Genomic DNA, 16,504 nt, shown 5'->3' on the forward strand with positions numbered 1-16,504 from the left:
TTCATGTTGATCTTAGCATCATCTCACAACAGAACTGATTGGGCACTTCTCTCACCTACGGTACTTTTATTCAGATGGCGCACTTCAACGTACGTTCCACAAGATGATTCTCATGTATGGGTCTCTCATGTAAATGGATGCTTTTTAGAATAAGAATTGTGCCAAACATCATGCCAGATGTTCTATTGTATATAATTTTGTATCCTTCCCAGCACTGAGGAGTCGCGGAAACACTTTTCCTAATGCGACGAAACACGTGTCGGCTGGCTGGTTCTGGAACAATTAAATATTTTGAACTACAGCGATACTGTGCAGAGCAATCTCTTTTGTTTCTGTTGGCTTTGGTTGAATGTACTTGTGTTGTGACATAGACGCTACTGTATGATTACTTATTAGTGTGTGCATAGGGCATTTTGGTAAACCCATGCATTGTATGCAGCGTGCAGCTATTTTGAATACATTCATACATTCATTCTTGCCAACCATTGCCAACCACGTTTTGCATTGACACTGCACAGCATTTTAATTGTCACGTTTCGGCATGAAGCTTCATTTCAAATTAGTGCCACTTTATTTAAGCACAATGCCTATATTTACACGCTGATTGACACAGTTTCAGGCATTTTCCATTGCTTATAACTTAGATTTTTTTGTTGCCATTCTACAGCGCTTCATGCTGATTACAATTCTTCAACTTCATTCCAAACAAGTGCCACTTTAATTAAGCACATTGCTTATATCCACACGCTGATGTGCACAGCTTTTACATTTTGTTTTCACAGAATTGAGCAATTTAGCATATTTAAACATTTTGTAATTTTTACAATTATTTACCAGCTTTAATCCTATTTCTTTTGGGACATTTTGTTTTGTTCTAATTTAATAAGACTCCAATAATGTTTCAAAGTATTTCTCCATCTGCGCCTTTCCTACCCAATCCTGCTTCCACAGAAATTGATTGGGAATAATGGAGAGAAGGATTTGAAGCCTATCTTGAAACTCTTGATGGGGAGTCTTTTACCTGTAAAAAGAAATATGCTGTTCTTAGACATTGTTTAGGTACTGAAGGTCGCAATATATTAAAACATATTCCTAAGGAAAATGTTATTGTTGGCAATGGAGAAGGTGATAACACTATTTACGAATATGCCACTTCTATCAAAGCTTTAAACGCTAATTTCAAAGCTTGTAAAAATATAACTTTGGAAAGACACAAGTTCTATAAAAGAGTCCAATTACAAGGTGAACGCTTTACGTATTGTTGCTTCTTCTTGCGAATATAAAGACTTCGAAGAAGAAATTATGAAAGATCAGTTAGTCGAAAAGACCAATAACAAAAAAGTTCAAGAGGCACTTTTATCCAAACCTGATCTAACTTTACAAAAAGCCTTGAAAATTGCTACAAGGATTGAAAGCACTTCTTCATACATGGAACAAATGTCTATAACAGATACCAATAGCCAGAAAGTGTGTGCAGTTAAATCTAAATACAAAAGGTCTAATGAAAGTCCCAAAGCAGATAAAAGGAACAGTAACACTACACCCAGCAAGATACTTATGTGTTATAGATGTGGCAGTACCAATCATCTAGCTAATTCTTTATCGTGTCCAGCCATTGATAAAATATGTGTCAAATGCTCCAAGAAAGGACATTTTTCTGCTATTTGCAAAGCTAAAAGGAATACCACATCCAAAAAGGTTCACAATGTTGAAACTGAAATGGAATAAAATATATCATCCAGTGAAGACGATGACATTTTCACCACCATGGATTCCTATCACGATGTTTGGGGTGTTAATCCTCAAGGATTGAAAATACATTTGTTTAATATAATTTTGAATGGTAATAGTGTACAAATGTTGGCTGATTCAGGTTCTCCTTACACCTTAATAAGTGAATCTCTTTGCTTAGTTTGCTTAGGAATCATTCCTTTCCTAAGCAAACTCTTAATCAGTCTTGTGTACATCCCATTGGCTATGGCGGAAAGATCATTGATGTTGTTGATGTGAATTTAATGCTGACTTTGAATTTAGAGATAGTAAATCTTAAGGTACAGTATATGTAGCAAAGGATGAGGTGTGTCTTCTAGGGTGGGGAGACCAAGCTAATCTTGGCATCATCCTTGATTCCAATAGCAAAGAACAAGTGATGCTGAAGAAAGATTTTTTCCAAGTCCAAACCATTCAACAAACTTCTTGCGTACAACCTAAACAGGGATTCCTAATGACAAGGATCAATTAGGGTCTTTTATGGGCCTCATAGAATTTTATGACTGGTTTATTCCTAATTGTGCATTAAAAACCTACAACATTAGATCTCTTCTGAAGAAGAACATTCGATTTTCTTAGAATGAAGAGTGTACTAAGGAATTTGATTCAATTAAATATGAAGTAGCCCATGCCATTCCATTTAAAGCATTTGATCCGTGTGATAAGACCATCATTTTGACAGATGCTAGCCAAAAGGGTTTAGGTGCTGTTCTTTTGCAAAATAGTGAAGGCAAAGATGAAGTGATCACATTTGCATCAAGAAGTCTACAAGGAGCTGAACCATCCTATTCTGTAATTGAGTGTGAAGCTCTTGCATGCTGGTGCATTGCTCATTTCAAACATTACCTGTATGGTTCCAATTTCATAGTAAGTATCGATCACAAACCACTGCTAATGGAACACAACTTTAATATTGAATATGTACCTGGCAAAAATAATCTTCTTGCTGATTGTTTATCTAGATTACCTGCTGACAATGATCAACCTGTTGAAGCGAGGGATATTTATAATGATTTAGACTTAGTGTGTTGTGTTTTTGGCCAATCTGAAGATGTAATTTCGGAGAGAGAGTGGAGAGAAGCTTCAGAATCTGATAAGGAATTTAAAGAAATATCAAAAATGCTATGTTAAGGATGGTCTCACAATATAGAATTTGTGCATTCCCAGGTCATTTGAGCACACCCCACATCCCTCACTCCGTATCTAGAGCAACCTTGTGTCATGTTTCCTCTTATGATGTTCAGCCAGTGAAGTGTCAGTAATATCATGTGCACATAATTAAACTATATCGCCTTAAAGTTAGTATTTCTGGATACCTGTCTGGGGCCATCTAATACTCTGCTCTAATCCTTGTCCGTCAAAGCTCTCCTAATCCCATTTCGCACAAGTACGGTCCAATGGTTTCTTATCTGTGTCTAGTAGTGACCTATATAGCCATTTAATCAAGTGTCTAGCCACGACCAAGGTAAGGATCCTGTGTGTTTGTGGCTCCTGAGAGTTATTGTGCCATAATTCCCCAAAAGTCTTGGTCATTGAATAGTATGTCAGAAATTGCCCATGTGGGAGATCAGTTTGCATCATAAGGTCATCTATGGGTATTGATGCCCACATAAGGAAGCAATCTCCCACAGTGGTTATCCCAGCTGTTGTCCATTCTGCGAACTGAATTGTTGAGTATAGTGTGACCACTAGAGGTATATCAGGGGCATAGGGATGGTCCACGTTTGTGCGTCGACGACATATCTTCCAGCAGTATAACACCGCTTGTAAAAGCACGTTGGATTTGGGAACAATCACCGCTGGGTGCAGCAACTTGCCCACCAGCCAACTTTGGCTGTTTGTCCACCCTTCCTCTTCTAGCAATTCCAGATTTTTACCATCTACCCACTGGGCTAGCCACTGGAGTTGGGCCGCTAAATAGTACAGCTCTAAGTCTGGTGCACCTAATCCTTCCTCCTCTGGTGCCCGTTGTAATATCTCTAAGGATACTTTGTTCCGCCATCCATCCCATATTAGTTCGCTGAGTGTCTGATTTAGGTCTGCGAACCATGTAGGAGTAACTATCACTGGCAAGTTCATAAAATAGTATAGTACCCTGCGAAGCATTATAATTTTTTAAAAAGCTATGCGAGCCATCAAAGGTAGCTTAAGTGAATGCCAAAACTGCAAACAGGTTTTTAAGGACCTCAAAACCATGTTCAGGTTGCCCTCCCTTGGGTCTGCCAGTGTATGAAATATTTGAATACTGAGGCATTTAAAGGAGCGGGGGGACCAAGTCAGACCGGCAGGGAGGTCCACTGGGAGCATGCCCTCAGTAGTTACTGGGAAGGCATATGTCTTGGCTTTATTTAAGTTTAAGTCCCGCCAGGTTCCCATAAGTGTCCATGATATATAATGCCCATTCTGCTCCCTGACCACCGTCTCTCAGATATAATAATAATTTGTCTTCATAGAGCCAAGTTACATGCATATTATTCCCCGGCCGTATGCCCAGACTGTGGCTCTGTTGTCTGAAGGCAATAGCGAGCAGCTCTATTGCAATCGCAAATAGCAACAGGGACAGTGGGCAACCCTGTCTAGTACCTCTATGTTTGCTATACGTTTCCGACACCACCTCATTTGTTTTGACCCTTGCCATATGGTGCATGTACAATATGTTCACCCATTTAGTCCACCTTTCCCCCAGCCCCATCCTTTCCATTGTGGCTTCTAAAAAGTCCTACCTTACTGAATCAAACGCCTTCTCGAAATCTACCGACATAATGAGGGCATCTGGATAATAGTTCCTATCAGGGTGGTGCATAACATGAAAAAGCCTCCGCAAGTTCCCAGACGTGGACCTAGTTGGTACAAACCCATTTTGGTCTTTGTGGATCAAGCTGGTCATAAATGGCAAGATTCTGGCCGCTAAGACTTTGCTCAGAATTTTAAAGTCAACATTTAGCATCGATAGATGCCGATAGTCTGACGTGCATGGAGTCGCCGTCTTGACTTTTGGAAGTCGAGGAAGGCAGTTCCCCTCTCTCCCAGGCCTCAGAATACATTGCCTCCAGCTTTGGTGCCAGTGTCTGTGCATAAGTCAAATAGAATTCTATCGGAATGCCGTCTGGGCCTGGTGTCTTCCCTTTGGCCATTTCTTTAATTGCAGCCTTGATTTCCATCTGAGTCACAAGTCCTTCTAAGTCTTCCCATCTATCCAGGGGTAAAGCTTCCAGATAATCAACTAACATCTTCCATGGCAGGGGCCTCGGTTCGTTGTACAGTGTTACATAATAGGTCCTAAATACATCATTTATGTCCTTAGGGCCAAATAGTATCTGGTCGTCTCCCAACTGAATTCGGGAAATGGGGCATCCCTTATTTTCAGGGTGCACTAGCCATGCAAACATACAACCTACTCTTCCCCTTTCTGCATGTACCCGCCCTTGATATTCCCGTGCGTCCAAGCACCATAGTCTCTCAAGCGTGCTATCGTATTCCTTTTTCTTTTCCCTTAATCTACCCAGTGTGTCCTCCTCCATCTTCAATTGGGCTTACCTATCATGTAGCTGAGCCTCTAGATCTGTGAGGTCTTCTAAGATTTGTCTACGTATTCCCACTCTCTGACTTATAGTGTCCCCTTACTACTATTTTACAGGTTACCCATTCTACCGCTCTAGAGCTGGCAGTGCCTTGAAAGTATTCCTCCACCATCTTGTGTAATGACGTGCAGAAGGGAACATCCTTAAGAAGGGTGGGGTCTAGCCGCCGTGGGTATCAAAGTAAGCTCACGGATGGCACAAATGTGTAGCATGAGCTGGTTGTGATCAGATATGGTGTGTCCTGTAGTGTAGTTCCTATATTCCCAATAGGCTCTGCGGATTGGAATAACATAGACAGCAGTGTAGATGTAGGACTGAGGTCATCTAGGTCTCTACTGACTATATTAGACTTAATTAGTTTTGCCAGCTAGCTCAGAGGTCACTAGAAACTTTCTCGAATGTTCAGGAAAGAGTTAACTCTCCTGATTTAGACAAGAAGGGATTAGCTTCTGACAACCATATAACATGACAACTTTGCTCCCTCAGAATAAAGAGTGTATCTCTAGAGTTGTGTGAAAACAATAGACAGTTATTTCACTCAGTCAATCGTGCATACTTAGTTTTTCACCAGAGTGCAGAGAAATAGAGAGACGGGCGTTTTCAATAAAAGGTGTTATTTATTGAGCAGTCTTCTTTCTCATGCAAGAGAAATGAATTGCCACAATTGCAATACTTATCATGAAGTAAAGTGCGTACAGTAAAAGGAGTATTATAAAATAATACTGTTAAAGCATTGATATGGTTACTTAGCCATATGATACTTTAAAACTGATAAAATATATACATACATAAAAACATTGACTAACGTACTCAACTGGTGCTTCTAATATACGCCTACCCCGGTGTACCTGACCTAAGCCTAATACGTGGGAAGGAGTAAGTAAGTTGCAGTTTAAGTTAAGTTGGTTTTTGCCAAGAATCTGCATCAAGAATTCTCTTAAGGGTTTAGTCAGCTCCGTACGTTGGTTCTAGAATGTAGGAGGTCTTGTATCTCTCTCTCAGGACTCGATCTCCCAGCAACCCGCAAGGGTGACTTGAAACACCGGAGCTGGATTTTCTCGGCTGGAGAAAAAGACAGCGTCTTTCTCAGTGCGTCAAAAGGGAGGGGCGGCTTCCTTCGGCTCTCGCATCAGCTGGGCTTCAAGGCAAGTAGATAGCCGCTCTGCTCCAAACCACTGTGTGTTTGCTTAAGGCAACCTTGGTATATTTATACCTGAAAGGTGCCGGGTTTGACGTAATGTTGGACATAAGACGTCACTAAGATCTAACAGTTCTTTCTGGACTCCAGGAGTTCTTGTGCAAATCAAAACAAAAGCAGGGGGAATTCCCGGGCTGCTGGAGGCTTGGTTTGTTTAAAGAACGCGTTGTACTTTCTAGGAGTCTAGGGGAGTAGCCTTGCCGTATTTGGACTGCATGGGCTATTACTAAATATGGATATGATTCTTATGCCTTTATAAGGATATTATTTATTATAACCACATAAGGGCATAAATCGGGAATATCGAATTAGGGTCCTAAATAGAAACACAACAGTCCACGGTATTCTGTGTGTTTGACGGCGAGTCCCAGCTGAGCTGAACATGTGAACATATCTAATCTGGTATGCAGCCTATACATGTGTGAATAATATGAATAATCTTAGGTGTTACTACGCTGCGATCTCCAGATGTCCACCATGTCCGACCCTTCTAACCAAGTCCAGAACCCTTTGGACGTTTTGGATACTGTGGTGTTATTTAAATGTGGAGTCAACCTGTCCATTTCCACATCCGCCATACAGTTAAAATCTCCCTCCAATAGCGTGTGGGATGTATCTAGCGTAGCAAGCTGCGTAGACACCTTGCCTAAGAATTGAATTTGGTCCTTATTCGGGGCATAGATGCATCAGAGTGTAATTACTCTGCCCAGTAGTCAACCCTGAAGGAAGTCTTCCTGCCCTCAGTATCTATTATGGATCTGTCTAATTGAAATGGGGTGCCCGCTGTAATCCATATAAGAGTCCCCTTCGAGAATGTCGAGTATGTGGTTGCATAAATTTGTCCACACCATTTACGTCTCAGCTTTGTACTTTCCTCTAGCGTGAGGTGTGTCTCTTGTATCATGGCAATATGTATTCCTGTACGTGTTAGATAACTGTGCATTTTGTGCCTTTAAGCAATCAAACCCAACCCTCTCACATTCCAGGTCATATTTTTGAGTTTGTGATACTGAGGTGTCCCTATAGCAATTACTACTATTTACGTGAGTTTTCCCTCCCCCTTCCCCAATCCCTCTGCTATTTCAGACCATGTTTAGGACAAACACCTGGGGACCACCAACCACCCTAAACAAGAAACTCCATCACCCCAGGGCAGCTTCGCAACAGCTGACCGCCCAAACCTGTAAAACCTAAAAAGCATTAATATAAGACAGTCCCCTCTAACCAACCAGAGAGGGCTATCTACTGGGGGTGCACAAGAAAGTAACCACATATTGCTCCTTTGCAGATGGCCTCATTGATCCATTATAGGGACCTCAGCCCCTCCTGTGGCTGGTGCCCCTCCCGTCATGTCCTGTTCACTTCATCGAGGGCCCATCCCTGACCTTCATTCACCAATATCCAGCCTACCTGCAGATGGTGTTGTTCGAGGTCAATCAGGTCAGTCAACTTCTTCGTTTGAACCTGTTGCAGCTCTCGATCCCTCATACCTCCAATCATGTTTAAATGATGTTATCTGCTGTCTGTAGTGTTACGTCTGGAAGCTCTGGCTCACTTCTGGCTCACTTCTGGCTGAGTCCCCAGAATCTGATTCTTCTGCGCTGTGTTCTGATGTTTTCCCTGAGATGCCTTTCTCAGTTTGTTGTGTCAACACTTCTGTTACTGCTTGAAGCATCGCCTTACTGTCCTGTGCTGTCTGTGAAGCTGAGGGTTTCCACAGTTGGAATGTTCTAGACAACTGTCTAAATCATTTCTGTTGTGGCTTGACTGTAGATGTGACCTCCTTACTCAATCTGTGCGCTGGAGCCCCAGTCCTGTATGTCTCCAGCCAGGACCACAGCTCATCTGGGGAGTCAAAGAGGTGTGTTGCCCCATCTAGTACCACACGTAGTTTGCTGAAAACAGTAGGGTGTATGTGATGCCTTCCGACCGCAGAGCAGAGATGCCTCCAGAAACGTAGCTCGTTGGGCTTGGAACTTCGCTGTGTAGTCTGGGAATATAGATACTTTACTATTTGCATTTACAAAGATTCCGTTTGTGCGAGCATTCTGTGAGGATATCTCGATCCTTGTAATGTAGGAGGCATGCCACCACTGGGTGGGCTGGCCGGCTTGTGCCAGAGGGCGTGAGGGCACCCTATGTGCTCTCTCGAGAGCGAAAAAATTTTGGGAAATTTCCAGGAGCCATCATGTTCTGCAGCCACCCCTCTAAGAATGCTACCATGTCCGTATCTTCTGTGCCCTCAGGGATTCCTACCACGCGTATATTGTTGCACCTATTGCGCCCTTCGGCGTCCTCCATCGCTTTTCCAGGTTTATCACTCTTGATGTCAGATTTTCTTATGCGACGTAGCTGTTTGTTCTGGTTGTATTACTTCCATTGTGTGTTTGACTTCCTTCATTCTGTCAACCAGCTTACGGTGTTCCGCCTGCAGTAATCCCAGGCCCAATGACACTGCTCCAATATCTTGCTGTAGTGTTGTTTTAGTGTCAGCTATAGTGGCAAGAATCTTGTCCAGATGCACATGCAATGCCTGGTCTGAAGCCCCCTGCTCAGCTGGCCCTTGGCCCGTAGGTACCTGTAGCGTCTTGCTTTCCTTTTGTTGTGCACTTCCTGTTTTGATCCGGGGCTTGCCCATGTTTCTTGATCTGTGTGTTCCCCTGTTGTCAGCAGCTGTCAGAGCCCTACTTATTGGTCTGTAGGACTGCCAATGACTTCTCTTGTCCTTCCACAAGGCCCTTTCGTGGTGTCCACCTTAGTAGTCAGAAGTTCCCCTACTCTGGGCCACATTGTCCAGCAAATCACTGCTAGTGTGTGGGTTCCGTATCATGTAGTCTCTTTAGTGTTGGGCCCAACTCTAGTTCCTGCGGCCAAAACAGGACACTCGGTAGGGGTCTAGGCTGCTCTGCGCAATCACTCACAATTTCCTTCCATCATGCAGGCAACCACCATGCCATTTAGTAGCTGCCAGTATGTCGATTGTGCCAGGAGAGAGGCAAGTGGCGAGGGGGTAAAGGATTAGGAGCGTCTCTACCCGAGTGGCTCACCTCTGCCCGTCCACCGCCCACGCCGGTCTTCTATGTGGGCCTGCCATTGTGCCTCAAGGAGATTGGCCTTTTCAAGACGTAGCCTCTTCTCTTTTTTTTTCTTTTGTTTTGTGACCTGCACTGTGCCAGTTGCCACCGCTCGTGCGGCGTGCCTCACAAGGCTCTTTGCTGTTTGCCTGGTGCATGAGTGACCCTGCCAAGCCAGATCATACTAGGCCTTTCCCCAAGCATGGGGGAAGCATCCAGCGCTTCTCTGTGCCTTCATGTACAAAAGTAATCACAAGAGGTTTTTTCCTCTTTCTATGTGTGCTGCAGAATGCAGCACACGTAGAAAAAGGAAAAACTAGAAGAAATAAAGATATTTCTCCTCGTTGTGCCTCCCTTATGCCTCCCCTGGGAGGCGTAAGTTTTGGTGCCGCCTGGGGCAGTGTCAAAAAGCCATGGAATGCTCCCAGCAACTCCCATTGCACGCCCCTTTAGTGCAGAAAACTTTGTTAAAGGGACCAATATTTATCAGGCAGCAATAATCCCAAAAAAGTGGCTTAGTGCTTCCTGATGAATATCGCACAGGCTTCTGCGCCAGGGAACGTCTCAAAAAGTGAAATTCAGATGGAGTAAAGAGCCTCCTAAATGAGGCCCAAATCTTTAATAATCATGTGCAAGTATGGCTAAGAGCTACATGTTATATTAAATTTACGTGTAACATTAGTACACACATTACCTTAATTCATTATCAATTCAATTCAATTCAAAAAGTCTTTACTGTGATTGTTCGTCTTAAAAGACGGGACAGTCAATTAATTACAAATGGTTACAACCATATGTACACCTTGGTAAGACATAAAACTGTCTTTACATAATTTGTCAATAAAGTTTAAAAAAATGAATACCTATAGTTACAATTTAACATCAGTTCTTAAGAAGAGATTAAATATATCCCACGCACAAGACTTTAAACACATCATGATAAAACCAATAACATTTCCAATTCCACGCAGTGGTTACAGTAGCCCGACAATACGATAACATATCTATTACGACCCCCCCCCCATTTTTCTCCCGTAGTACCCATGCCCAACTCAGGAACTTAGCTACTCCTATTACTGCGATATCATTAAAACCAGATTTCAATATCCTCTTGGCGACCATCGCAGAGCTAGTTCTCAAGGTCCGACATACTAGTTTCAGCCACATGCTTCTAGGTTGTTGGTAAACCGGACAAACATATACAAAATGATCGATATTTTCTAAATGATCATAACAGAATGGACATTTTGGTATTCACAGGATGGATTTACGACTACTAAATTTACGTCCGCACTCGGGCTGGAAATTGCGGCCCGGAGGCGGAGATTCCGGCTTGGAGGCGGAGCTTGCAGACCAGAGGCGGAGCTTTCGGCCAGAGGTGGAGATTTAAGCCATGGCTAAATCCCCACCTCAGAGCTGGAAGCTCTGCCTCCAAGCCGGAAGCACCGCCTCCGGGTCACAAGCTCCGCCTCTGGGCCACAAGCTCTGCCTCCAAGCCATAAGCTCCGCCTCCGGGCCGTAATTCCCGGGTAGAGTGCAGACGTAAAGTTACTAGTCGTAAATCCATTCTGTGAATACCAAAAGTAGTAAGTGCATTCTGTGAATACCAAAAGTAGTAAGTTTAGGATTTTGTCTTAAGCTAATTCTGTGAATCGGGCCCACTGTCTTTAATCATATGTACTTGCCTTTCCCAATTTGAATTGCCTGTATTATATTCATACATGCTGTATTCAGGTGACTATTGATTTATGCTTAGTTGATTTGATTCCAGATTGTAAATGTACTAATTTGCTAATAAACCTTCATGGTTTGCAAACGTACTCCTCTCTGTCGTTATTGTGGGGCAAAATCTGCTTCACTGTCATTAAAATGTTATTGACATGATTTTGTTTGAGATAAAGGTCCATCCAGCTGAGTTCCAAGTTTGCCTCATCTCTTCCTGCCCCTACCTCTGTCTTCCTCTCTCTGTTCTGTACCGCTCTCCCTTACTCTGCCAAGCACATTCTCACTCTATCTTTCCCTTCATTTTTCTGATGCGTTCGATTTAAATCTCTCTTTCATTTATCTCTCTTTTTCTCTCCCCACTTTATCACTCTATGTTCTCCCACTCCCATCCCCCCTCTCTCCCTTTATCTAACGATTTCTTCCTCTACGTGGCTTTTCGTCTTGTGTTAATACTATGCATTTCTCTGCGAGACCAACAAAGAATTGTTTTTAGATACTGGGCCAACTCACAGAATTCGAAGGCCTGCATCTTTTTTCCATTAATCGTTAAGTGTGGAGATTTCGAGGTACAGGTGATCTGCATGAGTCGAGTTAGAGAAATGTTTCTGTTTCACTAACCTAAAGGTTTTTTAGGTCTCGCCTGTCGATGCGCATGCGCATCGAGCTTACGAGCCTATTGCGGCTTAAACAACTTTTAACTAAGAAGCAAGGAATCGTGGCGATTCCTTGCAGTGCCCGTGACTTTTAAGCTCAATGCGCATGTGCATTGAGCTTAAAAGCGCGTGCACATGCCCCCAGCCGCCTGCCTTGCCTACTCTCCCAGCTGGTGCCGCTCCACCCCCTGCGGCATCAAAGGCTTTCACGGCCGGCCGGCCATGCTTTCAGTTTCACGACCGGCCGGCCGTGTGAAGTGCATTTCAAAGCCCGCTCTCCCTGCTCCGCCCCCTGCTCCGGCCGAGACGCATTTCTCCTCCCTCCTCCCCCCTCCTGGGTCAGGTTACCCTGCTTTCTCTTTTGCTTTTTTTTCACCCGGTGACATTGTTGCCTTTAGCCCTTCCCTCACCTCCTCAAGCCGTTCAAGTTGTAAATTCCATGCTCCCCTCTCGCTGTCCATGTTGTCCACCTTCTGACTCCTGGGCAGCGTGATAAGGAAGGCAACATGATGGCGCACACTCCCTGCTGCTTTACCGTGAAGCATGTCCATGTATGCGAGTATGCTTCATAGCGTTTTAACTTAGCCTGTTAAATCTATTATCCGCACTCCATACATTCCATTCCTGCTATCTTTGTTTACCACGCTCCATCTGCACACGCTTTACCATGAAGCACGTCAGGGTATGTGAGTATGCTTCATAGCGCTTTAACTTGGCCATGTTAAATCTATTACCCGTACTCCTTACGTTACGTTGCCGATTTTGTAGTTGTTTCTATCCCCTGGGGTAAATAGCTAACTCACAGGGTTTAAGAGCGCATCAAACAGCTTGCTATTTTAAAACACGCTTCTTTCCTACGTATGCAAGCTATATCTAAGGATTCTGACTTGCATATAAACCGGACGAGGCAGGGCGAGTGCAAACGTTTACAACACTTCAACAACGGATTATAATAATGAATGGGCCATCATAGCAAGTTAAGTCTTAAATATACTTATTTATAAACTAGGGGTGATGCTTTGGACAGGTAATGTAATAGGCAGCTGGCTGGAGCATAACTCTAGCGCCTCCTGACAAAGTACTGTTAAACTAACAAAAGACCCCTTGGCAAGTTTCAATATTAATCACTGATCATAGAGTCTGCGAAGTCGCCCACTGTGTGAAAGCTGCAGAGACCGCAATTATCTATTAAATATTCAATTTACTATCAACTTTTTGCAAATGGTCGTGGCAGTAAAGCAATTCAATTAGGGACATCTTCGCTCAGTATTTGTTTTAAAGTATTTTGCCCAAAGAAGATAAAACACAAGTTCGCTCACATAACCCGCAAAATACATGTTTACTTTTCCTCTGTCTTATAGCTCAGGTCTGTGAAATCCTATTGCAACGACAGACATTGTGAGCCTTTCAACAAACACTGAGGCGTTGCTTCATGCGGCCTGTTATAATTTATTTTTTGGTGTTACCGGTTACTGAAGGAAGCCTGTTACATATTAACCCTTTGGAAACAAACGTGTTTCACGACCGGCCGGCCGTGTGAAGTGCATTTCAAAGCCCGCTCTCCCTGCTCCGCCCCCTGCTCCGGCCGAGACGCATTTCTCCTCCCTCCTCCCCCCTCCCCATGCACCCTCAGTGGGCTGAAGAATTGCCAGAATGCAATATCACAGGCTTAGCTCTTGTTTACGTTGGTAGTTCTCGTGGTGATTGGCTTGTGTGGTAGGTTTAAATAATCTTACCCTTATCGCACACCCATGTCTGGTTTAAAGACTGCGTTGCTTGCAGTTTGCGCCTTTCCCCGTCAGCCCAAGAACAGACGTGCTGCCATACTGACACCCGCCAGGTTGTGCTGGCTTGTATCCGGTCCGGTGCAATCCTTTTATTAATGACCCTTTGGTGGTACTCAGAAGCGTTCGTCCTCAGCCCCTCGTATCTAGTTAATAATCCGCTCTTTGCGAGCTTCTCCTCCGTGTGCTTGTCCTCCCCATTACCACTCGTACCACTCATTCCACTCCTTCGAATTTCTCTTCAACTCTTCTATGCATCCATCTCACTCCTGCCTCCCTGCTGTCTTAGCCTACCACTCCGTCATTCAAAATCTACTCTTAAGGACAGTCTGCTCTACTATTCCGGTAAAGCCTACCTGGACTCACATGTGTGGGTTCTGGTGTTTTTCCCCTCGATATGTTCAACTTCTAAACACAAGCTGTTGCATGCCTTTGTTTAACATTGTTGCTGAGAACATGACCTCGCACATACGGTTCACGTTTAGGATACTACTTCTGGCTTAAGCACCATCAGGACATAGTATCACCGAGTGTTCGATTTTCTAAACCTCTCCTTGCCCTTTATGTAGATCCTTAATTGTGTTAAAAGCTGCTCGCGTTATGCACAGTCCCGAATACAATGTTATAAGATACATGCATTAAAAGTTTCAAAATCCCTTAAAGATACATGATAGTTTTGCACAAGTGAAATGTCGGCATTAGGGCTACTAGAATTAGTGGCTTAAATCTATTTTAGTACTGTAGCCGCTGACACTTTAGTCGCTGGCCAGATGGTGGTTGTATTAGACGTTACAAGCAGTTTCTAAATGGGGGTGGGTAAATTCAGTGATGACACCTTCTTTTTGTAGTGGCTGCAGGCCGCCATTGTATACTGTTTTTGTGCTTTTTATACTTCTACAACATGAAGATCGAAAAAAATAACTTTTCTTTACTGCAACAGCCAGGCATATGCTCTTTTGTGTGTAATGGTTGCATCTGCGGGTATTATTTTTAGCCCGTTGTGGAAAACTGATGACTACATATAGACCTCGATAAGACCCTTTCGCGTTTAAAATAGTTTACCATTTGAGTTTGAGATGCTAATTATTTGCCTAAGATTATTCTCGTCCTATCAAAACATAAAGCACTAGTCCGCAATTTATAACACGTATATTGTGCAACACTTCAATGACATTTTTAAAGTAACTATGCTGATTTTCCTGGCTATTGCACATTTTTCCCTCACCCACCCTCAACCCCTCATCCCCACTCACCCTCAACCCCTCACCCTCACTCACCCTCAACCCCTCACCCTCACTCACCCTCACTCACCCTCAACCCCTCACCCTCACTCAACCCCTCACCCTCACTCACCCTCACTCACCCTCAACACCTCACCCTCAACACCTCACTCACCCTCACTCTCACTCAACCTCACTCACCCTCAACCCCTCACCCTCACTCACCCTCACTCACCCTCACCCACCCTCAACCCCTCACCCTCACTCACCCTCAACCCCTCACCCTCACTCACCCTCACTCACCCTCAACGCCTCACCCTCAATCACCCTCAACGCCTCACCCTCAATCACCCTCAACCCCTCACCCTCACCCACCTTCACTCACCCTCACTCACCCTCACTCACCCTCACCCTCACTCACCCTCACTCACCCTCACCCTCACTCACCCTCACCCACCCTCAACCCCTCATCCTCACTCACCCTCACTCACCCTCAATGCCTCACCCTCAACCCCTCACCCTCACCCTCACTCACCCCCACTCACCCTCAACCCCTCACCCTCAATCCCTCACCCTCACTCACCCTCACCCTCACTCACCCTCAACCCCTCACCCTCACTCACCCTCAACCCCTCACCCTCAATCCATCACCCTCACTCACCCTCACCCTCATTCACCCTCACTCACCCACACTCACCCACACTCACCCTCACTCACCCTCACTCACCCACACTCACCCACACTCACCCTCACTCACCCTCACCCTCACTCACCCTCACCCACCCTCACCCTCACTCACCCTCACCCTCACTCACCCTCACCCTCACTCACCCTCACCCTCACTCACCCACCCTCACCCACCCTCACTCACCCTCACTCACCCTCAACCACTCACCCTCACTCACCCTCAACACCTCACCCTCACTCACCCTCACCCTCAACCCCTCACCCTCACTCACCCTCAACCCCTCACCCTCAACCCCTCACCCTCAACACCTCACCCTCGAACACTCCCCCTCAACCCCTCACCCTCACTCACCCACACTCACCCACACTCACCCACACTCACCCTCAACCCCTCACCCTCACTCACCCTCAACCCCTCACCCTCACTCACCCTCACTCTCACTCACCCTCACTCACCCTCAACGCCTCACCCTCACTCACCCTCAACACCTCACCCTCACTCACCCTCACCCTCACTCACCCTCAACACCTCACCCTCACTCACCCTCAACACCTCACCCTCACCCTCACTCACCCTCAACCCCTCAACCCCTCAACCCCTCACCCACTCACCCTCACTCACCCTCACTCACCCTCACTCACCCTCACTCACACTCACTCACCCTCACTCACCCTCAACCCCTCACCCTCACTCACCCTCAACCCCTCACTCACCCTCACCCTCACCCTCACTCACCCTCACTCAGCGCAACAACAGCATCTTCACTAAATATATTTAATAAACTTTAAGCTATTGGCAATATAAAATAAAA

At 44.8% G+C, this 16,504-nt stretch overlaps 1 long non-coding RNA gene across 2 annotated transcripts in view; it reads right to left on the reverse strand.

Annotated features, from left to right (window-relative positions):
- Positions 1-548: 548 nt before the first annotated feature.
- The window catches only part of LOC144828516 (uncharacterized), a 363,899-nt gene continuing 347,943 nt past the window's right edge, over positions 549-16,504 (reverse strand). For both annotated transcript variants that reach the window (XR_013610477.1, XR_013610478.1), the window contains one exon: positions 549-1,021. This is a non-coding gene — a long non-coding RNA (uncharacterized LOC144828516). The remainder of the gene's footprint in view (positions 1,022-16,504) is intronic.

The sequence above is a fragment of the Lissotriton helveticus genome, chromosome 4_1 (genome assembly GCF_964261635.1).
Source record: "Lissotriton helveticus chromosome 4_1, aLisHel1.1, whole genome shotgun sequence".
NCBI lineage: Eukaryota > Metazoa > Chordata > Amphibia > Caudata > Salamandridae > Lissotriton > Lissotriton helveticus.